The 26192-nt window shown below is 41.4% G+C and overlaps 1 protein-coding gene across 2 annotated transcripts in view; it reads left to right on the top strand.

Annotated features, from left to right (window-relative positions):
- LOC121873449 (Kv channel-interacting protein 4-like) overlaps nucleotides 1-26192 on the top strand; it is an 87883-nt gene that overhangs the window by 31758 nt on the left and 29933 nt on the right. The window lies entirely within an intron of this gene.

A 26192-nucleotide genomic window follows, 5' to 3' on the forward strand; every position in this document is an offset into this window, starting at 1 on the left:
GAGGACGGTGGCTTAAACCTTTGAGAACGATGGTTTAAACCTTTGAGGACGGTGGCTTAAGCCTTTGAAGACGGTAGTTTTAACCCTTTGAGGACGGTGGCTTAAACCTTTGAAGACGGTGGTTTTAACCCTTTGAGGACGGGGGTTTAAACTATAGCTGTTTTAAAAAGTTATGACCACGTGAATGACTTTCATGTACAAAATTGATCGAGAGATAACATTTATTGACGTAAAAAGCGAATAAAAAAATCTATTAAATATAACAATATGAAAAAAGGAAAGATACTAAAATTTAAAGGGATCTGGGACTTACTAACACACACACACACACACACACACACACACACACACGGGTAAACTACAATACTCTTCCTCTTTCTTCCTCCTTCCCAAACACCTCAGCCCCTCACTCCAATCGATACTACTTCCATGTTTATTTATTCCTCATTATCACTCATTCTCTTATCTCCCTATACATCATCGTGTGTTTCCTCCAATTATACGAGTCCTTAGTCAGTGTGTGTTTACTCGATCTGATTTTAGCCTCAGGGTAGTGGGTGGGGGTGGGGGGTGGTGGGGGTGGGGGTGGTTGGTAGACAGTGTGATGTTAAAGGAAGGAAATTTAGCACTAAGAGAAGGTTGTTTGTCTGGGTTAGGTTAGGTTAGGTTAGGTTCACGTCTATGAGGACTGGAACCCATTAGAACTGTGGCTATAATCTAATTCTTAAGTTACATTAGATTGGGGTCTATTCGGACAGGGCCTAATGGGGCTGAACTAGACCCATTAGAACTGGGGCCACTCATACAGTCCCTAGCCTAAGAATTTCGACGAATCAGGAAAAGTCATTAAAGATTACAAGCAACTAATTCCCCTTAAGAGCAGTCAATCCATTCATTAGGTAGTTTTAAACCTTAATATCCACTAATGACACACAGCCACAGGTGTTACCAGGTGTTAATTACCTATCATTATTGACTCAACGATAATGATCATTACCTTAAGAGTAAAAATTATATTAACACACAATATGGTGATGATTATAGCGATGATAATGATGATGATAATAATAACTTCAGTACAATGTGTAATGATAAATAAGGTGTTGGTAATAATAATAATAATAATAATAATAATAATAATAATAATAATAATAATAATAATAATAATAATAATAATAATAATAATAATAATAATAACAACAACAAACACACCATCACCACCAACAAAAAAAAAAAAATTTATACAACAAAAAAAATCTAAAAAAAATCTAGTACATTTATTTGTTTCCTTACATCTCTTCAGTCAGGACAGAAGCGAGTGTTCTTGTATAACGTAACGTGATCTACAGCGTCCCCTCGTTCACACTAATACAGAATGCAACTGCTAATAGTAGTGAGGGGAGGTGAGGGGAGGTGAGGGGAGGTAAGGGGAGGTGAGGGGAGGTGATGGAAGGTGAGGGGAGGTGAGGGGAGGTGAGGTAGGTGAGGGGAGGAGAACTTGGCTTGCTGCACCCCACTTTTATCCTAACCTAACCTGACCTAACCTAACCTAACCAAAGCACTTCTCGTGTGACTGTTTAGGCGTCAAAAGACATCTTGTTTAATAAATAATAATGAATTTACCTTAACACCAGGTAAATTAAGAGAACTAATTTAACATAAGTACCTTGTTAATTGACGTGATTAAGGCGATAAATACCTGAGTAATTAACATTATAAACTAACATATCTTCATAGTTAAATATCATACTTAACGCCATATAATTAAGTGATTCATTTGCACGATAAACTAGCATTTACCCCTAGTTAGATATCATGCTTAACGTGATATAACTAACTGCTTAATTGACATGATTAACTTAACTACCTTAGTAATTAATATGGTTAATTAATATATATGCAAGTGGGTAATTAATGAGGGGTTATGCTATAAGATTAATTGGTGAATTAGTTGGTTGAAATTGATGTTGTCTTTAAGTGAGTTAGATAATTATATAACTGACTGACTGACTGACTGACTGAGTGGAGAACAGCAGGAGGAGAGCAGAGGAGTAGTAGTAGTAGGAGGAGGAGGAGGAAGAGGAGGAGGAGGAGAAGGAGGAGGGGAAGATGATAGAAGAAGGGGAGAGGAAGAGGCTGAAAGGAGAGGAAGAAAGAAGGAAATTGAATTGTTAAAATGAATAGAAAGGGAAGAGAGAGAGAGAGAGAGAGAAGGGGGGAGAGGGGTGCAGAGGTAGTAGAAGACAAATTGCCTAAGTCTTATCCTCTCCTCCACACCTCCCCTAGCTCCCTTGAACACACAACTGCCCCATCCCCCATAAAGTGACATGAACTCTGGGTAAAAGTTAGGTTAAGTACACTATAAAAACCACATAATCTATATATACATACCATCAACTCTTTCTCACTTGAAATAGTTAACTTTTCATCTAATTTACCCAACCATAATAAAAAATGACTTTCCTAAAAAAATTAACTCGACAGAATCAATGGAATGTAATCTATAGAAGAGTAATTAATATATCATACTTTTGGATGATCTTCAGTACCTGTATGATGAGGCTGATTAAGGTGTTTATTTACCTGTGCTGAGGGAGCTACAGGTGAGAGGCGACGGAACAATACCGATATGACTGAGGCTCGTGAATGTGTTTAGAGTTTAATGTTTATTAAGTGTAATGTGTAACTTGTACGAGGGGGGGGGGGTAGTGTGGGTGTATAGTGAATAATTTAGTGTATGTTTATATGAGTTTAGTATCGCCGATGTATTTAATAGAGTTTGTTTATATTTTCGCACCAGAGAGGAAAATAAACGAACAATTAATAAGCTGCTAATGCCGAGTAACTAAGCGAATAAAGTGGAATGTTTCACTTAGGTCATTGGGATAAAGTATTAGGTTAGGTTAGGTTAGGTTAGGTTAGAGACTCGTTTAAACTTATGTATTACGGACATTTCTTCAGCTGTAATTTGCTAGTAACTAATGTGTAATCCATTGATCAATATGTCGCCCCGTGAGAGCACCTTTGTTGTCTACTTGTGAATATTTAATGTATTCCTTGTAATGTTCTTATATTCCTTCGCTTTGTATCGTTCAATGGTCATATTTTAACGTGTAATTATATATGTAATGGTAAATAATATAACCAAGGCTGCGGTAAACATCACGAGTGTGTTCTATAATCGTTCGTTCACAGGTGTGTTTCAACTGCCTTAACTTTACCTTTAATCTGTACAATATTAACACCTGTTGTGCTAATTAGTGATCTGTTTAAAAAAAAATCTTCACAAATTACTTAACGATAAATCACAATCACTATTTAATATCTTGACCAACACTAAACAGGTGAAAAACACTAAATTAACATACCTGTGTACCTGTGTTGAGTGCGAGGTGTTGCGTCATGTTCCTCGCCGCTCCTCCATTGGTACCTTCCCTCCTCCTTGATACTCTCCATCTTCCTTATCACCTGTAAGTAAATAACACACATTAATTCCTTTATTCATATCGTAACACAAGACACGACAGCAACACCTCCAGGGCTGTACAGTATAGGTAAACATGTGTAGTGAATCACCTCTTACCTTCACGTTAGTCGAGGTGTGGTGGTCATGTCCGTCAGCACTCAGGGAAGGCATCACTACTCCACCAGACACGTGACAGTACTGATCTCCTATTGGTTGATCCTCCGAGTTTTCAGGAGAACACCGACGCGTGCCAACTACACTTACCGCCCGCAAACGACCACTTCGGTAGTTACGCCTCCTTCACATGTAAACAAATACAATCTTATTAATTTTTTATATTAAGTTTGAATTTTCGTAAGTTTTTATTATCTTATTATTTTATTTCAACATAATATAAATATCTTTTTTTTAATCCGGTTTAAATTAATGAGGTTTTATACGTTAAGTCTTACTCTACACACACACACACACACACACACACACACACACACACACACACACACACACACACACACACACATACACACACACACACACACACACACACACTATATTAATTATTATACCCTGAATATATGCCCATTATATATCACTTTACCTGCCCCCCGTTGAACACCTGTTGTGATAAGGATGTAACTTGCTCCAGAATTTTGTGAATTAAATTGTTTCGTCTTGTGAAAAGGTCATCAGTGTTTGAGGCGTTTAAAGAGCGAAGAAGACTATTTAATTTTCTTTTTAGAGGTGTGTGTGTGTGTGTGTGTGTGTGTGTGTGTGTGTGTGTGTGTGTGTGTATTATTCTAGCACACACACACACACACACACACACACACACACACACACAATTGCTCAGAAGAAGTTTGACCAAAAGAAATACGAGTGAGTGGTCGAGGTTTTAAGTGTCTTAAGGGTAAACTCATCGCTCAAGTGCCTCAGCCACCTGGACCAGCGGTGACAGGCAGAGGCCCTCACCAAATATATTACCTTTAAAAACTCCATAAAACTGTTCCCGTTATATTATTGATGTTATGTTTTATGAGTGAACTGTGTCGGAAAAATATTGTATAGGAATAAAATTAATAATATAATTCCTCATTATTTCTGATATATGAATACAAATTGCAATAGAAACATCAATATACATACTAACTTATACAAAAACATAATATTTATTATACGTATGACATTTCAAGTTCCATTAAAAATTCTGATCAAGGAATTAAATTTTGTTTTATCAGGAGGCAATTATCACGACGGCCGTCCAGTCCTCATTATTTTTTAATTATTTTTTATTTTTAATAGAAGAAAAATTGTATAAACATTGAAAATTTATGGAGTTTGTTCTTGTATCTATGTGAGTATTGGTTGGGTGTAGTTAGCGGGTGTAGTTAGTGGGTGTAGTTAGTGGGTGTAGTTAGTGGGTGTAGTTAGTGGGTGTAGTTAGTGGGTGTAGTTAGCGGGTGTAGTTAGTGGGTGTAGTTAGTGGGTGTAGTTAAGTGGGTGAAATAGTGGTGTGTAGTTGGGTGGGGTGAAGAAGGGTGAAGTTAGTGGGGTGTGAAAGAAGTGTGGGTGAAGCAGGGTGCAGTTAGTGGGCAGTTGGCGGTGTAGTTAGTGGGGTGTAGTGAGGGGTGTAGTTAGTGGGGGTGAAGAGGGTGAAGAAGGGTGAAAGCAGTGGGTGTGAAGCAGGTGTAGCAGGGTGTAGTTAGTGGGCAGAAGAAGGGTGTAGTTAGGTGGGGTGTAGTTAGGCAGAAGGTGGTGTGAAAGAAAAGGGGAAGTTAGTGGGGTGAAGAGGGGTGTAGTTAGTGGGTGAAGCTATATCATGTTAAGAATAAATTAAACGTGATGGTCTTATGTATATCTGGGGAGGACATTAGGGCATGATGAGAGCTGTGGGGTTGATGGTGTTATGCCGAGGTGATGGATGGGATGGAGGTGTGGGGGGTGGGGTGGGGTGGGGGTGGGGGGATGGGTGTGGAGGTGAGGTGTGGGGGGTGGAGGGGGTGAGGGGGTGGGGTGTGTGGGGGTGGGGGTGTGGGGGTGGGGGGGGGTGGAGGTGGGGTGAGGTGGGGGGTGAGGTGGGGGTGGGGGTGAGGTGGGGGTGGGGGTGTGTGTGGGGGGTGGGGGGTGTGTGGGGGGTGGGTGTGTGGGCTGGTGGGCTGTGGCTGGGTTTAGGGGTTGTTTTAGGGTGTGTGTGTGTGCAGAGGACACATCTCTGAATAAAGCTACACACACAAAACTAGAATAAAAACATTAACAAAACATCTTTGCCACAAACACACACACACACACACACACACACACACACACACACACACAATTAAATAAAAAGAAGAAATGCAAAAAATACGAAACCAACTGAAAACGAAGAGATGTGTGTGTGTGTGTGTGTGTGTGTGTGTGTGAGCTACATACACCGCTTAAAAAACTAAAAAACCTAAAAATAATTAAATATTTGCGATTATATACCAAAAAAAGGTAACATTCTTTCACACTCTTTAAAAAAAATTAATTAGCAACCTGACAATAAACACAAATTTTTCCCAACGTTTGTAATAAAATATAATTAAAATAGAGAGAAATAATCTGTGTGTTGGTGTTCAAAGGAAATTTCTCGAAAAGTAAAGGACGATTTTTTTAAGTCTTGGTTTTATATTGTTATTAAAATCAGGGTATTTTTTTTTCTATTAAATTGAACGAAGATATTTGGTGTTAAAACGATGATTTATGGGTTAGGTTAGTTTTAGGTGATGAAGGAACAACAACAACAACAACAACAACAACAATAACAACAACAACAACAACAACAATAACAACAACAACAACAACAACAATAACACTAATAACATCAACAATCCTACTGCTACTAATAACAATAACAACAATAACAACAATAACAACAATAACAACAACAACAACAACAACAACAACAATAACACTAATAACATCAACAATCCTACTGCTACTAATAACAATAACAACAATAACAACAATAACAACAATAACAACAACAACAACAACAATAACAACAACAACAACAACAACAATAACACTAATAACATCAACAATCCTACTGCTACTAATAACAATAGCAACAATGAAAGTGATAGTAACAACAACAAACAAACAACAACAACATCAACAATAACAATAACAATATTTCATCGCCAAATCTAAGCTCTGAGGAAGACAAAGCTATAATTATTCCCAAAAGCTAAACAGAAGACAAGCTAACACAGTCACTATAAGGCGGACACATAATAGGAGACATCATCAAGAACATTTAGGCTGCATCTTGGAATACTCTCAGGAATTCTCACATTATTCCAAGATTCCAGTCGTAGCAGGAGAGAGAGAGAGAGAGAGAGAGAGAGAGAGAGAGAGAGAGAGAGAGAGAGAGAATGTTACTCACTTTTGCTTGTCATTTGCTTTAGGCAGTCATCAAGAAAGCTTAGGTTCATGAAGTCGAGGCGGGTGATAGTGGTGGTAATGTGTGTGTGTGGGTGTATGTAGGTGTACAAGAGGGTGTGTGGGTGTATATAAGGTGTTTAAATGTGTATGTGGGTGTATGTAGGTGTACAAGTGTTACACACACACACACACACACACATACAGACATACAGACATACACACACACACGCACATACAGACATACACACTACCTGGGTTGGTAGGAGGAACTGGAATGCTCTGACCTGTTCTGAATTCCTACCATTCCTTGAGGGAGGGAAAGAGACAAAGAGAGAGACAGAGAGAGAGAGACAGACAGACAGAGAGACGGAGAGAGAGAGAGAGACAGACAGACAGAGATAATGGTAATTTAAGAAAGAACAAAGCGTTAACCTTCTCTTGACGGTGGTGTAACGAGAGTGTATATTCAACAAGACAAGAAATTATACTTTTTTTAGGGAAATTACTCTGAATAAATTATTTTCCGGACCTGAACACGAATTTGAATACATTAACCGTAGTTTCCCTGAGGTAAGTTGGGATATATTAGATTAAGGAGGAAAAATTTACTATAACATATCAACAAAAAACGAGATTTTTAAAGTTGAACTCAGGAGAAACTTTAAAAACACAGGATAAGAAAACATGTCATTAGTAACTTGTAATCTTCCCCGGACAGTACGTGACCCCGTGTAGGCCTATATCTCTGGTGACCCCGTGTAGGCCTATATCTCTGGTGACCTCGCGTAGGCCTATATCTCTGGTGACCCCGTGTAGGCCTATATCTCTGGTGACCTCGCGTAGGCCTATATCTCTGGTGCCCTCGCGTAGGCGTATATATCTGGTGACCCCGTGTAGGACTATGTCTCTGGTGACCCGTTTAGGCCTATGTATCTATTGACCCTGTGACCCCGTGTATATTCATAGCTTAGGTAACCCGACCATATCCATAGATCATTATCTCCGGGTCGTGGCGGTGATCACTACACGCTACTGTTACGATACAAAGTGAGTTTTTAACCCTGCCCCCCATAACAAATTCTTCAACCCGTTTAATAAGTAATTAAAGCTGATGACGGAATTGTAAACAAAATCTATACAACCAAAGAAATCAGAAAACTCCAGTAATAATAAACGAACAATAACACTCGATACTTGTGGTTTAGGAGACAGGAGACCAGATGTTGACCACACAGTCTATACTCAGTAACTGACTCTGGAGGACACCAAGTTATCCACCTCCCGACCAGGATTAATCACAGGGCTCCACATACTATGGTACTAAGACCGGCCAGTTATACCCCAGGCTTACTGATGTCCAGCGCCATCTTTTGACCATAATCTTCCCTACACAAACTAAGAAGTAGTTTATCATAACACTACAAACACGCCAGGTGAACAAGGTGACACAGGTAAGGCTGGGTGTGTGGGTTTACAGGTGAGGAGAGCCAGACTGTAACCCTCGTGAACCAGGTGTAGTCAGCAAGGGAGTTACCACATTAACACTCCTCGGTGCTATAATGGAGGTGGGTCACAGAAGGGGTCCTTGGTGCTACGACTACACTGTATGATAGTTTATGTCGTGTTTATATTATGAAGTTGTGTGTCTGTCGGTGCTTTGGTCAAGAGACTCTGAGGTATTTCACGGGTTTTGAATGTTGTAAATTTACGACTATCCGCTGTCACTATCCATTATCTCTGTCATCTACACACTGTACACTATCCACTGTACACTATCCACTGTCAACTTTAGCTACACACTGTACACTATCCACTGCCACTATCCACTATCACCTTTGGCTACACACTGTACACTATCCACTATGACCTGTCCAGTGACTATCCCGGCGTCCACTACCCAGACGCCGTTGGGGTCATTTCCTGTGTCAGCGGGACGAAAGTGTTACATCATCTAGTAAAGTAATGAACATGTTGTGGTTTATCTCGGTAAGGGTGTGTGTTGACGGGCCCTCAGTCCTATTAGGCCCTGACCTATCCGTTAAGGAAGGGGTCCAATAGGGGGGTTGGGGGCTGGGGGATGCGGGTTGAGGGCTGCGGGCTGAGGGCTGGGAGCTGAGGGTTGTGGTAAGGGTTGAGCAGCATCAAAAGTGACAGCAAGAGTGACAAAAGTTGGGGTAAAGGTTGTACTTATGTCCCAGGGGGAAGAGAGAGAGAGAGAGAGAGAGAGAGAGAGAGCAGATCGGTCAACTAGAGAGACAGATAAAGATGGATATATAGATACACACACACACACACACACACACACACACAAACACCCAGAAAAAGACGCTAAAACATAAACCAAAATTCACTCACAATAAAAATAAAGAAGAAGAAATTCAGTAGAAAAGATCCTTGAGGTCAGAGGAGGATTGAACCCCATCCTCACGAGGCAGGCACTCAGGTGAGAAAGATCGAGGCGTCCTCAACTCACTCTTGAAACAGGATCAAGACGTTTTGGGAGGCTGTGATGTGTGTTGGGAAGAGGGTTGGGGAGGTGAGGGTAGGAGGAGGAGGAGGAGGAGGAGGAGGAGGAGGAGGAGGAGGCTTGGTATGGTATTATATGTACAGGTGATGGGGGAGGGTGGGGAAATCTCTCTCTCTCAGTAATCAAACACTCGGCCATGTTTTCAAACTTAAAATTCTACTCGGCATTTTGTTCCTGTCGTCCATTGTGGATGTTTTAAGCGGCCCTTCAGGTTAGGTTATACAACATGGATTTAATTCAGCCTTCATTCAGGAGCTGTTCACTCCTACACTTCAAGCGGCTTCAATTGGTGCTGCTTTCAAACCTGCTTTCAGTAATGCTTTCAACCATGAATAAATATATTCATGTGAATGTTTGCATAGATGGTGGTATGTATGTATGTATGTATGTATGTATGTATGTATGTATGTATGTATGTATGTATGTTTTATTTATTATACATATATATAATAGAACTTTCATTACTCTACTTTATTATATACAGGTAAGAGGCAGAGGTCATTTGCTATAGTGTACCTGTATGTCATGTAATTCCTTACTAATTGTTAACTAGGGCAAATTATAAGGTATTTACAGAACGTTGACGTAGTTAGACGCTGATGAGCCTAGTGTAGTGATGATGCTAGTGTAGTGATGATGCTAGTGTAGTGAGGAGCCTAGTGTAGTGATGATGCTAGTGTAGTGACGATGCTACTGTAGTGATGATCCTAGTGTAGTGACGATGCTAGAGTAGTGATGATCCTAGTGTAGTGACGATGCTAGTGTAGTGATGAGCCTAGTGTAGTGATGATGCTAGTGTAGTGACGATGCTAGTGTAGTGATGATGCTAGTGTAGTGACGATGCTAGAGTAGTGATGATCCTAGTGTAGTGACGATGCTAGTGTAGTGATGATCCTAGTGTAGTGATGATGCTAGTGTAGTGACGATGCTAGTGTAGTGATGATGCTAGTGTAGTGACGATGCTAGAGTAGTGATGATCCTAGTGTAGTGACGATGCTAGTGTAGTGATGATCCTAGAGTAGTGATGATGCTAGTGCCGTAGTGTTGTAGTTTACTTACATTATTCACTTACATTAATCTATTCATTATTATCATTATTCATTTATTGTGATTCTGAAAGAAAAATTATACTATTAATTACTTTCAAATTCCATTTCCACTTCACTACACAAATTCAAAGAAAGTTTCCCGCAAATGAATTGGCTTAGTAGACCCCTGGCTTTAATTAAACCTTACCTGGGTGTGAAACATGAAGGTAATCTGGTTAACTAAACACCTACAGGTAACCGAGGGGAGAGGGGGAGGGAAGGGGGTTGAGGGGGGTGGAGGGAGGGAGGAGGGGGAGTGTTTCTCAAGCGGGTCATTTACATATAGATTTAATAACCTGCGTGGTGTCTGTGTGTGTGTTAAGTGGGTGAGATGTCTCCCTCTCTCTCTCTCTCTCTCTCTCTCTCTCTCTCTCTCTCTCTCTCTCTCTCTCTTATCGTGAATATTGAGTCGTGTGGTGTAGCAGTGTGTGTACCTGGCCCACTCCATCACTACAAAATGGAGCGGAAATTTGGAGCCCAGGTGCCCAGGTAACTCAGCGATTGGTCCCCTCCTGCCTACCTACCTGTCTTTATTTATTTTCTCTCTCTAGTTCTTTCTCTTTTTTCTTACTCTCTGTATGTATCTCTATTTCTCTTTCTCTCTCTGTCTATATCTCTTTCTTTCTCTCTGTATCTCTCTCTGTCTCTCTCTCTTTCTTCACCCTATTTTGATCTTCCTTTTCTCCCTGTCACCCTAGCATGACCTTCCTCCCTTCCTTTCATCTCCCCCCATCCCTCCCCCTTTACCTTTCCTCACAATCTTTCCCATTATCACATCTTTTTTTTCCTGTTCCAAGTCTCCTCTCCCATTTCTATTCTCTATTTATTTCTCTTCTTCTCCTTCGCTTTCCCATCTTCTACAATTCCTTCCCCTTCCTCTTCTCCACTTCTTTCTTCTTCCCTCCTAACCCCTTCTTCTTCCCCCCTCCTCTTCCTATCTTCCTCTTCCTCCTTTCCCTTCCTCATCCCCTACCTTACTCTTCCCCCTCATCTTCCCCTCCTCTCCCCTTCCCCTCCCATCACACCTCTCCTCTCCCATCTCCTCAATGTAACTCTGACCTTTCCCTCAGCGATGGGGTGCGGGCGGCGCTGCCTTCTCACGCCCTTCGGGAAGCTGTCTTACTGGGGCTTAGAGAGAGAGAGAGAGAGAGAGAGAGAGAGACTAGAAATATTCTGCCCAATGAACGAAAAAATTCAATCTTATTTCATCTACCTCTCTCTCTCTCTCTCTCTCTCTATTTCCTTTTTCATCGCCCTTTATATCACTCCCTTCCTCATTCTTTTATTCCCTCCCTTACCTTTCTCTCCCTCCCCTCCCTCTCCCTCCCTTTCGTGCTCTAGTATTACACAGACCCGAGGAAAAAAATAAAAAATAAAAACAGACGGATTCAACTGAATTTCCCGGCTAAGTAATCAAAGTCACTCAGCTGTCGGTTAAATAAAAAATACCAAATTTGACCGGGAATTAAAGAAAATAATTCGGCTTAGTCATTTTCCTTAACGAATGAATCTTTTAATTTTGTCTCAGATTATTTTTTGTTTTAGGTAAAGTGAAGCAAATTAGTGTTGATTTAAGTGATATTGGCAAGTGTTCAGGTAATTTTGGTCTCACCTGTACACACAAGCGTGGGTGATTGTGTCCCTAAGTTAAGTTAATCTATGTTAACTTACCTGGCAAATAAGACAGCATCTGAGAACTTAGTCGACCAATCAGGAAGCTTTTGCTAAGTTAGAGAACCAATAACAAGTCTCCTGATAACTCAATTGGCCATTCAGTAACGCTCTCTATGTTAGCTGACCATTAACGAAGTTCCTCTCATACATATCTCAACCAATCAGAGGCGTTTTATCACAACTGAGCTAACCAATTACATACATACATAGACATTGAGACAGTCAGACAGAGGTGAATAAACAGATACAACTTGATAAACAGAGAAACAGACAAAAGACAATAAGATCAGCCTCAAGATCACCATTAGAGGTCAGCCATAATAAGAGCCTACGTTACCAAGGGGCTGTTTCTCACTCGTCAGCCATACACGTTCTCTCTCCACCACAGGGATTCGAACCACTGTCCTGTTATATTCATTGAGAACAGGGTGGTGTGTGTGTGTGTCTGTGTGTGTGTGTGTGTGTGTGTGTGTGTGTGTGTGTGTGTGTGTGTGTGTGTGTGTGTGTGTGTGTGCCCTTTGTCGCCTTTACAATCAAGGGACGATTGTTCAAAACTGTCAAGGGTCAAGTCGTCAGGTGATCACTGTGGCAAGCTGGTCACTAGAGTAAGCTGGGCAGTAGAGTAAGCTGGTCAGTAGTCTAAGCTGGGAAGTACTACAACACAATACTTTCACTGTAATTCATAAAGAAGATTATTTCCTAAACTTATCCATACGTCCTGTGTTCATGTATATAATCGAATATACATACAGTGTATATATAGTCATATGTATGTATAATTAAATAGCGATAACATAAGTATCGTGTAGCGAGGTAGTCTACAGCAGTCTACACGCAGCAGTGAATAATGAGGACATTTTATTTTTCTTCCAAACTTTTCCTCCGTCTTGCCAAGTAGCTGTTGAACTGTCACATAACAACTTTGAGCCACTGAGGGAAACTCGGCAATTACAGGGAGTCTAATTGACGCCATTGTTTTTAAAGGGAGGGAGGTGTTGTGTGTGTGTGTGTGTGTATGTGTGTGTGTATGTGTGTGGCTGTCAGGTTAGTGTGTTCACGTGTAGTATATGTGTACATGATAATACATACACACACACATATACATCTACACACTACAAAATACTCACACCTTTCACATATCTTGGCCTATCGTCTCTCTCTCTCCTTGACACCTCTCAGACACCCTCTAACACACACACACACACACACACACACACAGGAGCCTCGTACATGGAGTCGAGACAAATATTTACTTTATCAACATCAACGAGGGTAGCTGACTGGCCGTCCTTAACACTCTGTCTTCTTCACTGTTATGTGAGAGGAGGAGGAGGAGGAGGAGGAGGAGGAGGAGGTGGACCAGGAGGTGGACACAGTGGTCTGGTAAGGGACACGGTCACTTACTGTTGACATGGGCGTAGTGGTGGAAGACAAGGAGGAGAAAAAGGAGGAGGAGGAAGAGGAGGAGGAGGAGGAGGAAGAGGAAGAGGATCAGAGAAGAAGATGAGGATTATTGAAGAAGGATGAAAAGACTGAAAACAAACATATACAGAAAATATCTATATAGACGAGAGAGTTCGACAACAACAACAACAACAACAACAGCAACACTAATAATAACAATAATAATAATAATAATAATAATAATAACAGCCACTATATGTCACCTGCACTCTATCATAGGACCCGGGCCCTTTGAACCTAAAAGCTCTGGTGATGACGGATGGATATATATAGTGATGTATTTTATAGGCAATATAACAAAAGGGAATCTCTCTCTCCGGCCCTAGGCTTACAGGGGAACGTCTCAGGTCAAGTTTCAGGTCTGACATTCTACTATTAAGACCTAAAAGTTATAACACTGACATCTGAAGACGCAATTAAACAAAAAACTAACCTAACCTAACCTATTCTAACCTAACCTAACCTATCCTAACCTAACCTAATCTAACCTAACCTAACCAGAAAATACCCAAATGGTTCATCTCTCTCTCCTTCCTCCTGCCTCCGAGTAACCCGGATGTACACACCATTAGATTGGCTACCTGAAGGCGGTATCCTGAGGCGAGGAACTGTCGTATATTTTGTGGGTTTATGTCTCCTGTATTATGTGTACAGGAGTGTGTGTGTGTGTGTGTGTGTGTGTGTGTGTGTGTGTGTGTGAGGGTTTATACTGTTATTATTATTATTGTTGTTATTGTTGTTTTTATTGCACTGATATTTTTATTATTAGTAGTACTATTATTTTTATTACTCGTTAACTACTACAACAATTCCAGCTAATAATATCATAAACACTACCAGTACTACTACCACCATCCCTATTACCACCACTACCACCAGTACCCTAATTACTACCACAACTACCACTACCAAGCCGCAGGAAGTGAAAAGTTTAGTAACTCCTAACTACTGTTACCGCCTCCTTCCCTTCCTAACTTGTTTAAGTCGTGGTGTAGTTAGTATGCCGACCCTGGTGAAGATAATGCCCTCACAGAAATGCATCTATAGTAATGCCCTCATAGTAATATCTCTCTCACGGTTTTTCTCTATTTCTCTCTCTTTCCAGTTACCGTTCTCTCTATTTTTCTGTCCCCCATCTCTCTCATTATATTTCTCAGTTCCTCTTTCTCCCCCAGTTTCCCATTTTCTCTTTTTCTTATACTTTTTGTTTCACTTTCTTACTCTCTATATATATCTCTCTCTTTCTCTGTCTCTCTCTCTTCTTCCGCTCATTGCCTAATAAGTCTCTCTTACTATGCAATGAAAGAGAGAGAGAGAGAGAGAGAGAGAGAGAGAGAGAGAGAGAGAGAGAGAGAGAGAGAGAGAGAGTCAAGCAGTACGATACTTTGGACACTTCCCGGCAATGACTCCAAGACAATTTGTTCCATTAACTCCTTATGTCAACACTATGCACCGTCTACAGCCTCACTAACACACACACACCTTTTACACGAGTGTTTTACCAGAAAGTGTGATAAAAGTGTGGCGCTGGTGAGTGGACGACTCTCGCCCACTGATGATTTAATTATTTCTCTTTAAACGTACGTCAGTCACCGCGGGTTCCTGTACAGACGACAATCCTGCCAGACGTTCTCAAAGTGTGAAAAGTATCGTATACACACACACACATACACACACACACTCACACACACACACACACACACACACACACACCCCCACACACACACACACACACACACACACACACACACACACACACACACACACACACACACACACACACACACACACCTGGTTCGTATGAGGAATGTACACGAACAACAGCAATACATTTACTAGTACTAAATCTATCACTAGCAAGTCTACGGAGTTGGCCCACCCACATTCAACCACAACAAATTATGAACTAAAATACCCTAATATAAACAAAAAATTAAATAAATAAATAAATAAAAACTCGAGAACAGGAGGACAGTAAACAGGTCTGTCTCACGTCACATCTCAGTCCAGAGTGTGGGTCCCTGGCTGGCGTGGGTCCTTATATAAGCTGGGTCACTTAAGTTACCTGTGCTTAACCAGGTGGGGGATGACGTCTCTCCCAATTACCGTCCCTACCTGGCTAAGGTTGAGGGGAGGTGACAGGGGCAGGACCTCACTAAATGCCAAGTGTAGGTTGTGGAAGGAGAGAAATATAGTGTATTCCTGTCTGCTACTACTACTACTACTATTACTACTACAACAACAATAACAGCTACTACTACTACAACAACAACAACTACTACTACTACTACTTCTACTAGTATTAAGACCATTAACCCTGAACTTCAAAACCAAAATCATCAACAAAATTTCCATTGAGTAAAGATTTTTTTTTTTGGAACACTCTGTATAGAAGAGGAAAAATAATCCTCAACACACGAATTTATCCATGACGTTTCCCAGGGACCAATTCAGTAAATAAATCCGAGTAAATCCGTTCGCTGTTTTTATACTTTTCGGATTAACGAGGGATTTTTTCGGGGGGTATATGAGAGAGAGATGGCTTCTACAAACAACATGGCCGATGTTTAAAAATGACCTCGAACAGGACCACGAACCTATATATTTTTTTGAGGGGTTTTTAACATTAAATTAAAAATCACAATAAGTTAATTAGAGAAAAGGAAATAAAAATACGACATAAAAACGACAAAGAACGAGTGAGTTTCATCCCTATGTGCTGAATTAATATTAGTGGTGGACCAGAGGAGGAAAAATAACTCAAAACTGGAGGGTGTCGTCAAGTCAGAGTCACCTGGTGAACCTCGCCCCCTCCCCACACACCTGCCAATTAGTCTTATTTTTTTTAACCTAGGATGAACAAGGTTAAGGCTACTGTACACACACCTATAAAAATTACAACAGGTGATTGGATATATTAATAATTAGCCCCTGGTCAGGATAATAAGGGGTAATTATCCATATATATAATTAGAGGTATATCATTAATCCATCCAATTTATATAATCCAACAGTAAGGTGTTTCACCTCCAATAAAAAAAATAGTATTCCCTCTAATTCATTTAACAGAACATATAGTTAACACAGCACACGTATATTGCATTGTAAATCCTCTGATGAATTGAACATTTAGATATTAACTTTAGCTTTTCTCTTTAATGTAATGGTGAAATATGAATTCTGGTCGCTGGGGGCCATGAGAGACGATTGGCTAGTTATGATATGACGTTACGTGAAAGTACATTGGATTGGTTGGCCTTTCATGACGTCAGGTAAAACAATTTTTATTGGTTTCTTAACTAAGGACTTATGACGTAAAGCCTGAAAGAGATATCTCATTGGTTGCTTATCTCGTGACGTGTCCATAAATGCAGACACATGAATAGTCTCCTAACTATTGACGTATCACATAAACATACATGTGACTGATTTCCTATCTTATGACGTATCACATAAACAAACACATGATTGGCTTCCTATCTAATGACGTATCACATAAACAGAAATATGATTGGTTCCCATCCGCTGACTTACCAAGTGTCACTAGATATAAAATTACTCTAAATTTTCATCACTTCTCCTACTCTTAATTAGCTATAAACATGCATAAGCCCGTAAAGAATCTTCATGCATAATTAATGTCTTACGTATTATAACCATGACCGAGTATACTCCAGCAAACAGCCGTGTATATAAGGTGTAAGTGTATAATTTTATATGATTTTGTATGTTAATCGAACTTTATAGTAATATTGTTTTTTTGTGTAGCTCTTTATAGATATATTTTACTTATGATTCATGATAAAGATGACGATAGCTCTCTCTCTCTCTCTCTCTCCCCCTCTCTCTCTCTCTCTCTCTCTCTCTCAGGGCCAACATTTGCCAGGTAATGTCATCGCCACAATACCTTCACTTGCCACAGATAGGCGTGGGAACTCCTCCTCTAACCACTGTATCCGTCATTCCTTCATTATTCACACTTGAGTGCCACTTAAAGCGGACCTCTTGCTCGAGCGCTGCCACCGATCGCAGCTCCTCCACGCTCGAGATTTTCTTTACTCTACAGGTGGCCCGAATCTGGGATAGATGAAGGTTAGGTTAGGTTAGGTTAGGTTATAATACAGTATTTACCGTGAATATCGATATTTGAGTGTTACTTAAAGAGAAACTATCACTTGAGGGTCGACCATCACACCGGAACTCAAGTGCTAGTATAGATTATTTTACATCGCTTTTAGTAATTTTTTTTTTACCAATTATAAGATTTTTTTTTACACTCTTCGATGTAAAAACGTAAAAATAATATTCAAAATATGTCTGTTAGTTTTACATTACTATCCCCCACCACTATCCTCCACCACCACACCACTACCACTATCCTCCACCACTATCCTCCACCACTATCCTCCACCACTATCCCCCACCATTATCCTCCACCACTATCCTCCACCAATATCCTCCTCCACTATCCTCCTCCACTCTCTATGTCTCTCTCCACTGCGTCTATCCACTTTATCCTTGATCCACTTCTCTTCCATTCCTCCATCTCCTTCTTCTATATTTTCTTCTTCACCTTTTCGTTGTTTATCGTTTTATTCTAAGGAAACAAATTATAAGGGAAATTTTAGCTGCGTTGGGAAGCTCTATGAATGCATTCTTTGGAGTTTGATTAATACCAGTTTTTTCCCAAGATTAATTACATTCAGGTTTATTCCCAAGATTCATTTACCTTGAGGTGAGTGATTGACGGGTAATGACCCTCACCTGTCTTCACCTGTCATCAAGGAAGGAAACAGGTCAACACAGACGACGGTAATAGAGTTGTAGATGAGTGGAACAAGACACTGAATAACACAGTCAGGTCAGAGTGATGAGGGCTGGGTCTCTCTCTCTCTCTCACTGGAATATCATACATATAAACATTTATCTCCAGACTTACTTACGAACTGTTAATGGTCCCTGTTACTTAAAGCTGCCTTGTCATCTTCCTTCATTAAAGACACACACACACACACACACACACACACACACACACACACACACACACACACACACACACACACACACACACACTTAATCATGGTAGTGGATGATTGTTTATCTTAAGAAATATTGATGGTGATTGGTGGTTTGGTTAGGTTAGGTGATTGGTGGTTAAAGATGAGGTGGTGGAGGTGGGTGGTTGACGAGGCCTGGCAGACTGATGTTCTCTATATGTTTCTGACGCAAATATTTCCTTTAAAACAGAGTCTTATATATGGTAAAACCTCCTTATAACGGACTTCTCTCACTATATAATCCGTTATTGGGGGGGGATGGGGTATAACATCTAACGGACCCTCGATATAGCGGACTTTCATCAAACCTAACATAATCTAAAATAACGTAACCTAACCAAACATAACCTAAAGCTTACGTAATCTAACCTACATTTAATACCATGAAAAATATACAAACAAAGTTGAATGTACCAAAGTGACACCATTTCAAACTTTATTTCTTTTAACAGAGTCAGTGAAAGAATTGGTTGAGTCTCAGTTAATTAGGAAAAGATGGTTTTAATTATCAAAGGCGCTTATTTAAATCAGGCTCAATTTCCAGACATCATTAGAGCCTTAGTTGAGCCTCGACATGCTTAAGTGGGAGGCTTAGAGAGTAACTAGTGTCCAAATAAAAGTTCACAAATGTTCACCTCAGAGGGTTTAATAGTTCAGAGAGAGACGATCCCTCACTCTCCTCGTTACCTTCCCTCAACATGTAAACCAACATTGATTTTCTTCTTCCTTACACTAGCAGGCAACAGGTGGTCCCCTCTCTCTCTCTCTCTATCTCACCTCTCTCTCTCTCCTTTCCTCTCACTTCTCTCTAAATCCCATCATCATTCCCCTTCTCTATGTACCATTCATTCTCCCCTTTGTCTCTTCCTACTTCTCAATCATCAGTCTCTCTTTCCCTTCCTCCCTCCCTCTCTCTCTCTCTTTTGCAGATGTAAATAATTACATTGAGAGAGAGAGAGAGAGAGAGAGAGAGAGAGAGAGAAATTCAATCACTAAAGTTAATCCTCGATCCTGGGTCTGAAGGTCATCCTTAAACCACACCACACAGAGAAACAACTCCAGATAGATGCAACTCTCCAGCCCCAGCCCCCCACAGGTCCTCCAACCCTTCAAGCCCCCACCTAGCCCCAGCCCCTCCCCACCTCGCCCCAACCCTCCTAACCTACTCCCCAGTTCCCCTAGTTCCTCCATCCCCAACTAGCCCCGACCTCGCCCTTAACCCTTCCCAACTAGCCCCGACCTCGCCCTTAACCCCTCCCAACCAAACCCCACCCTCACCTAGCCCCCAGCCTCTCTCTCTACACCTATCCCCAACACCCTACCCAGCCCCCTCTAGTGGCAGACATTAGAAGTCAGGATTCAAGAATGACTCCCACAGAATCCCAATCATTCCAGGTAATTACACTTGACCCCAAGGAACCACCCACGACCTCCCTCACTCTGTATCTAACCTAACCTAACCTGTTGTATTGTGTATTGAGGAATTTCTTTTTAGTTTAAGGTACATTAGGGTGAGAATTTCTCCCTTAAGTGGTAGGAATATCGCTTCTAAGTGACCTCCTTAAGTGTTGACATTATGTTCTTGTGTATATGACTTACGGTACAGTTCAGTCAGTGGTTCAAATGCTGCTTACACTGTTGTTGTTATCGTGTAGTTGGCTGTGTTAGTTAGCTGTTTAAACGTCTTAACTGATTGACTGACTGTGTGACTAAGAGAATGAGTGAGTGACTGGGTGAGACTGGCTGAGAGAATGAGTAAGTGACTGGGATAAGACTGACTGGGAGAATGAGTAAGTGAGTGAGTGGGTGAGTGAATGAGTGAGTGAGTGAGTGAGTGAGTGAGTGAGTGACTGACTGACTGACTGACCTGCCACGACTGACTGACTTAGTGACTATGTGACTGGCTGGCTGAATATCTGATTAAATAACTGATATATTAACTAAATGACTGACATTTTTACTGACTGACTGACAGACATACCTACTGACTGACTGACAGACACACCTACTGACTGACTGACAGACACACCTTCTGACTGACTGACAGACATACCTACTGACTGACTGACAGACACACCTACTGACTGACTGACAGACACACCTTCTGACTGACTGACAGACACACCTACTGACTGACTGACAGACATACCTACTGACTGACTGACAGACATACCTACTGACTGACTGACAGACACACCTACTGACTGACTGACAGACATACCTACTCTCTAACCACCAACCCTGCCACTATACTTTGAGACCATCACACAAGCCTGTTTCCGATACACTAACCTGATGCGCCCTCCCGTAGCCCATAAGTCGAACTGGACCAGAACATGGTCACTAACCTCTGTCATATTACCTGACTTAAGGTCTTGAGGGTTATATTAAGGTCAGAGGTCAACACCCAAGACCTTAGAGGGGGGTGGCATCTGTTATGTGCCGTGACAATTGTGTTGAATGGTGTTGGGTGAGGGTGTGGTGAGTCTGGGGTGAAGGTGGTCTGGGGTGAAATTAAGGTCTAGAATTGAACCAATTAATGAAGTGAAGGTGGTCTGGGAGTGAGAATGAGGTGTGGGGTGAAGGGGTGAGGGTGTGGGGTGAAGGGGTGAGGGTGTGGGGTGAAGGGGTGAGGGTGTGGGGTGAAGGGGTGAGGGTCTGGGGTGAAGGGGTGAGGGTCTGGGGTGAAGGGGTGACGGGGTTTATTGGATAACGAAATACGAATTTAAAAAAAGGAAACTTCTCTTAAAGTATAGAAAACAAATATCCTTGATTTAGGAAATGGATTAAACTTTTTGAAGAAGAAAAGACAAAAGATATTCTTGTAAAAGGCAGCAGGAAGTATTCCCTCAACCAATGATAAAAACACCTTCATAAACCCCGAGAACAAGCAGAAAACACACAATGAATTAGAAAATAAAACACACCATGACAAACGGACAGAGAATATGGCCTTTTATCTCATCAGGGGAGAGAAAATAAACACGTTCTATGTATTAACCAAGCAATAATACGTTTGTGTGTTTTTTTACCTGCATGAAGCAACAAAAACAAACACCTTTTCTTGAGGAAGTTTGTTGTATTGTTAAGGAGTTGACGTAAGAACCTCTAAGATGTTTTTATCGTTATTTCTTCGTCAGGTAATTTTAGACAAGACAACGTTCAGGTTTTCTCTCCTTCACCTTCACCCCCCATCAGGAGCACCGAGGGACTTGTTGCGTATTTTGGGTGGTGTGTGTGTGTATGTGTGTGTGTGTATGTGTGTGTGTGTGTGTGTGTGCGTGTGAGTGTGTGTGAAGGTAAGGTACATGCCAGAGTTAGTGAAACGTAGGTGGTAAAGACCGTAGACTTTTTCAATAATATTCTTCGTCTATGCATAGAAGATTGGTGGTAGTGTGTGTGTGTGTCTGTGTGTGTGTGTGTCCCAGTTACCACAGGCTGTAAACTTTTTCTATCACGACACAGCTCCCGGCACAACCATTCCTCTCCTCCCTCTAAACTTCCAGCTATAACTTCTCTAACCACTCCAACTTCACTCTGGTATGTGGACCAAAGCCACACAACTTCGTTCTTTTACTTCTACTACAGGAATTTGAAATCACTCTAGTAAATAAAACACGATATGAACTTCCCTCCTTACTATAGCCAAGACACCTAAACTTCACTCTTTTCCTGAGAATGGGAGATAAACTTCACTATAAACGTGTGACTAATACTGACAAACTTCCGTCTTTAAGATACAGAACTTCCTCGGTGTCATGGTTCACACACCACAAGTTCATCCTCCTACTCTTGCTACTTTGTTTGAGACTTTCAAACTTCCTCCTTTCATCTGATACAAGAGAAGAAAAAAAACTTCACTGAGGACGAATAAATGAGAGAGAAACTTCTACTTTCTCTAAATCTTTACTTTCTCTAAAATTTTACTTTCTCTAAACTTTTACTTTCTCTAAAATTTTACTTTCTTTAAACTTTTACTTTCTCTTTTCCTTCATATAAGAATCTTTTTGAATCTTGAGAGAGAGTGAAACTTTTACTTACTCTCTCTATACAACAAAGGACGTGTTTTTTATACATTCTAGAGAGCGAGGCGGATGAAACTTTACCTTTCGTTCCCTTTCTCTACAAAATAGGAATAAACTGTAGTCTATAGAAAGGATGAAACTTTCTCCTGTACTTTCTCTTCCTCGACGACAGAGTTTTTTGTGTCTTTAGTCAATCTTGTTCAGTCACCACAAGGTCCTCCGTCAGGCGGCTCCTCTACACCAATGACCGACCTTCACTGTGCTTAAAAAGACGCCCGCTTGAGGCTCAGACAGGCAGGAGGGAAGGGAGAGAAGGAGGGAAGGAAAAAGGGAGAGAAGGAGGAAGGAGAAAAGGAGTGAAGGGGAGAGTGAAGGAGGAAAGCAGTAGGCATAGGTTGTAAGCCAGGGTAGATAGGAGAGAGGCAAGGAGGGAGGGAGAGAAGGAAAGAGAGAAGAGGATGGAAAGAGGGACGTAGTAAAGGAGGGTGGAGGGGAGAAAGGGAGGTGAAGAAGGGGAGAGAGGAAGATAAAGGAGGGGAGAGAGGGAGGTAAAGGAGGGTGGAAAGCAGTAGGAGGGCAGATAGGCAATAGATGGTTGACGAGAGGGAGGGGGGATGGAGAGAGAGAGAGGGAGGTAGGTAGGTAGGTAGGTAGGTAGGTAGGTAGGTAGGTAGGTAGGTAGGTAGGTAGGTAGGTAGGTGGGTGGTGGGTGGGTGGGTGGGTGGGTGGGTGGGGCCAATGCACGTCACATGGGGAGGGGGCTGGAGTCTTCCTCTTCTATAGCCATATGGTTTTCTACGAGTCTCTCAGTGTCTATTAAGCCATATGGCATTTTCCCCTTGACACTAATAGACATATGGCTTTATCACACTCTCCCTGACAACGATCTTTTTCTGCTGATTTGGCACACACACACACACACACACACACACACACACACACACACACACACACACAGTCCTTCAATGAAATCCTTTATTTTCTCAGAGACATCAACCTCCAGTAAAAAAATTCTCCAGATATTTAAGAGACCAAAAAGGAGGCTTACAAACATTCAGGCCAGTCAGTGTGTGTGTGTGTGTGTGTGTGTGTGTGTGTGTGTGTGTGTGTGTGTGTGTGTGTGTGTGTGTGTGTGTGTGTGTGTGTGTGTGTGTGTGTGTGTGTGTGTGTGTGTGTGTGTGTGTGTGTGTGTGTGTGTGTGTGTGTGTGTGTGTGTGTGTGTGTGTGTGTGTGTGTGTGTGTGTGTGTGTGCAGAGGTGGAGTTACATGGGATTAGTGAAACATGGGTGTGAGCCGTAGACTTTTTCAATTATATTCTTCGCCCTGTACATAGAAGATTGGTGGTAGTGTGTGTGTGTGTGTGTGTGTGTGGGTGTGTGTGTGTGTGTGTGTGTGTGTGTGTGTGTGTGTGTGTGTCTCAGTCTGGCTCACTTTAATGTCTATGACCTACATGTTTCACCTCCAAGAAATATCACACAGCCAGACAGATACACACGCTGAGACAGACAGACACACACAGAGATATACACACATCTACATAAATACACATATACACACATCTACGTACATACACAGGATAATCTCGCTAACCTCGGTGTTTGGACATTATCATTCATGGGAGGAAGAGATGGAATTATGGGAGGAGGAGATGGATGATAATAAGACCCGTGGGTGTATGGGGCCATTATTCAGGTGGAGGATGGTAATGGTGCTGCCTCCATACCTTGGTTCAGGTTATACCATTAGTTACTATAGAGGCTGTGGGGAGGCAATGGGGAGGAGGGTGAGGAAGGGAGGTGGAAGAGAGGGGAAGAGGGAGAGAAGAGGAGATAGAACGCCTCCTGATTTATCTTCTTAAAATTCAAGTTTGGAGTCCCACTTAGCCCTCGTCTTAGCTTGCAGGAGGAGGGGGAGGAGGAGGAGAGGAGGAGGAGGAGGAGGAGGAGGAGGAGGAGGAGGAGGAGGAGGAGGAGGAGGAGGAGGAGGAGGAGGAGAGGAATACTTTAAACACCAAAAGTTGTCTTGTTATTTTCTCAGTACACGAGAAGGTCTGCAGGTAAGAAGGTCATTCAACACGGTATCTCGTCTCCCAGGGGACTGGTCATTTGGGCCACAGTTTTATCAGGCCCCTGTTCTGTTAGACCCCAATTTCAATACACATAAGTTATAGTAGACTCTATTACGCCCCAGTTCTATTAGACCCCAGGCTGATAGACCCCAGTCCTAATAGACCCCAGTACCCATTCACTACATCGCTAAAGGTCCTTGGGCCCTTTATTTCATCGTTGCCTTTATATAAGAATAAATTTGTCTTCCTGACCAGACAACTTGAACACGTCTTGCCTATCTTATTAAAACATCTCACTACAAAAGTTTCTACATAACTCCTCCTTCACTACAGAGTCCCAGCGTGAAGACAGACGAGCAGGTGTTGTGTTATAAGATATTCAACTGCGAAAATATTCTTTCCACTTTTGTCCTTACTGGAGAAAAAATGATGGTCCATTTTTGGTGTCTTATGAAATGGAAATGTGTCGGGTGGTTCAGGTTTATTGGCCATTATTGTGGTCGTGGTTTAATGGGTTGTGGTTTAATGGTCGTGGTTTAATGGGTCGTGGTTTAATGGGTCGTGGTTTAATGGTCGTGGTTTAATGGGTCGTGGTTTAGTGGGCCGTGGTTTAGTGGGTCGTGGTTTAGTAGGTCGTGGTTTAGTGGTCCTGGTTTAGTGGTTCTGGTTTAGTTGTCTTGGTTTAGTACTTGTCGTATATGCTTTGGTTTAATGGTGATGGTTTAGTGGTCATGGTTAGATTAAGTTAAGTTTCTTCCGGATGCATAAATTAGAGAATCCTGGCGCAGGTTTCCGACACTGGCCAAAGAGACTCCCAGATGAGCTCCCTCTATGAACTGAACACTGAACTCCCAGAATCCTTGAGAGTGTCATCAGAAATTTTTCCTCGACTAAAAATTATTTATAAACATCAAAAGTTTCTGAGTATCTAAGATGGAAGATGTTGTTGGTAATACTTCCCTTATTCATGTAATTTAATACTTCCATCTTGTTTCCCCACGTCTTCTTCTTTATACCATCACTCTCATTCTCCTCTTTCTTCTCCCCATCCATCATCGTTTCTCCTTTTCTTTCTCTTTCTCTGGCAAAACATCATCGTATATCCTCTCTTTAATCAAAAGAACTTCTCAAACAGTTAACGTTTATACATCACAAATCCCGCCACTTTTATCAAACGCTTTTTACCATCATTACCGACTCAGTGTTCACGATTCTACAAACACATTATTTTTTTTTTTTTGGTGATCAAGTTGAAGCGAAGTTTGTTTCCGTGTTCGTGTAAACTTTGCCGAACTCACAACACTGTCACTTTTTACATCCGGATGGTTGAGTCGTGTTGACGAACGCGAGGGATTTGGCCGGATTGAGAAAAAAAAACAAAAAACAAAACACATTGGGTTCATATTGTTGTGGATTTG

Source organism: Homarus americanus, unplaced genomic scaffold (assembly GCF_018991925.1).
Source record: "Homarus americanus isolate GMGI-L3 unplaced genomic scaffold, GMGI_Hamer_2.0 scaffold5777, whole genome shotgun sequence".
Taxonomy (NCBI): Eukaryota; Metazoa; Arthropoda; class Malacostraca; order Decapoda; family Nephropidae; genus Homarus; species Homarus americanus.